This window comes from Haliotis rubra, unplaced genomic scaffold (assembly GCF_003918875.1).
Source record: "Haliotis rubra isolate DU_JTF1 unplaced genomic scaffold, ASM391887v1 Scf651, whole genome shotgun sequence".
Lineage (NCBI taxonomy): Eukaryota > Metazoa > Mollusca > Gastropoda > Lepetellida > Haliotidae > Haliotis > Haliotis rubra.
The window spans coordinates 395,394-397,999 of record NW_025767359.1 but is presented as its reverse complement, the minus strand read 5'-3'; positions in this window follow the sequence as shown (position 1 = coordinate 397,999).

Below are 2,606 nucleotides of genomic sequence, written 5' to 3'. Positions count from 1 at the left end.
AAAAATGTTCAAACAAAAGTTACTCTTCAGGTAATGAGAAACAACATCAGTCCATCAGTAAATTGTTGTCAAAACCTTGTAACTCCACCACTCTCCCCACTCATCCTCAGCCTCCGACTGCCACCATGAAGTCACAGTCTTTGTCGCATATCGTAAATCATCATTCTGTACATACACTATTCTCAGGTCCAATTTATGGTGGTGTATTCCACCTCAACATCTCGAATGACCCCTCTTTGACTCGGATTCCGACTAGAGTTATCTTTCTTGGAACTGCTGTACTCCACTGGGACCAATGACGTGACTGTAACACGCCTTCCACAGAACATAAGGTTGTTTAATCTTCAGACTTGTTGAGTTTCTTGACAGAAAACTTTTTCTAGATGTATTCGTGGGATGGTTGTCTTTTAGATTTCCCAACTTTTAACCGTTGACTTTCCCCAAAATTGACAGGTTTCTATTTCCCAAAGTGTGTTTCAACACTACACCGTCACCCGTCACTAGACACACGTCAGTCGTGAATGCATGCCAAGGCTCGGCAGTGTGGATTTTCTGTAGGATAGAACCATAATAATAAAAGATTTTCTGCAGGATAGAACCATAATAATAAAAGATTTTCTGCAGGATAGAACCATAATAATAAAAGATTTTCTGTAGGATAGAACCATAATAATAAAAGATTTTCTGTAGGATAGAACCATAATAATAAAAGATTTTCTGCAGGATAGAACCATAATAATAAAAGATTTTCTGCAGGATAGAACCATAATAATAAAAGATTTTCTGCAGGATAGAACCATAATAATAAAAGATTTTCTGTAGGATAGAACCATAATATACTACCCATCAAAAGTTTAGACTCACTAGTGTAAATGTAGCCACTTACTTGTCCACTGTTCTAAACTAGCTTTTTGCAAAATATTCCATACTGTTTAAAGGTACTGTTTAGTTATGAACTGGTGTATTGTAAAACATATTCGTAACATTGAAAAGATTATTGTCATGAGTTCAGTAAATGATTAAAATCTATGAAAATTGGCGAATTCTTAACAAAACTTTACACCAAAACGCATCTGTTCACATGCACGACATTTGCTCATGCCTTTCGCAATTTGAAGCATCATCCTTGTGCAATTCATCTGCATAAGGTTTTCAGTTGGTTCCCCCAAGTTGGTGGAGAAATTCATCTTCGATGTAACCATATACATATACATAACATATAGTGAGTGCTTTAAGTGAGTCTAAACTTTTGATGGGTAGTATAATAAAAGATTTTCTGCAGGATAGAACCATAATAATAAAACATTTTCTGCAGGATAGAACCATAATAATAAAACATTTTCTGTAGGATAGAACCATAATAATAAAAGATTTTCTGCAGGATAGAACCATAATAATAAAAGATTTTCTGTAGGATAGAACCATAATAATAAAAGATTTTCTGTAGGATAGAACCATAACAATAGAGGATTTTCTGCAGGATAGAACCATAATAATAAAAGATTTTCTGTAGGATAGAACCATAATAATAGAGGATTTTCTGTAGGATAGAACCATAACAATAGAGGATTTTCTGCAGGATAGAACCATAATAATAAAAGATTTTCTGTAGGATAGAACCATAACAATAGAGAATCTTCTGCAGGATAGAACCATAATAATAAAAGATTTTCTGCAGGATAGAACCATAACAATAGATAATTTTCTGTAGGATAGAACCATAACAATAGAGAATCTTCTGCAGGATAGAACCATAATAATAGAGGATTTTCTGTAGGATAGAACCATAACAATAGAGAATCTTGTGCAGGATAGAACCATAATAATAAAAGATTTTCTGCAGGATAGAACCATAACAATAGAGGATTTTCTGTAGGACAGAACCATAACAATAGAGAATCTTCTGCAGGATAGAACCATAATAATAGAGGATTTTCTGCAGGATAGAACCATAACAATAGATAATTTTCTGCAGGATAGAACCATAATAATAAAAGATTTTCTGCAGGATAGAACCATAACAATAGATAATTTTCTGTAGGATAGAACCATAACAATAGAGAATCTTCTGCAGGATAGAACCATAAATAATAGAGATTTTCTGTAGGATAGAACCATAACAATAGAGAATCTTCTGTAGGATAGAACCATAATAATAGAGGATTTTCTGCAGGATAGAACCATAACAATAGATAATTTTCTGTAGGATAGAACCATAACAATAGAGAATCTTCTGCAGGATAGAACCATAATAATAAAAGATTTTCTGTAGGATAGAACCATAACAATAGAGGATTTTCTGTAGGACAGAACCATAACAATAGAGAATCTTCTGCAGGATAGAACCATAATAATAAAGTTTTCTGGCAGATTTTCTGCAGGATAGAACCATAACAATAGAGAATCTTCTGTAGGATAGAACCATAATAATAAAGAGATTTTCTGCAGGATAGAACCATAATAATAGAGGATTTTCTGTAGGATAGAACCATAACAATAGAGAATCTTCTGCAGGATAGAACCATAATAATAAAAGATTTTCTGTAGGATAGAACCATAACAATAGAGGATTTTCTGTAGGACAGAACCATAACAATAGAGAATCT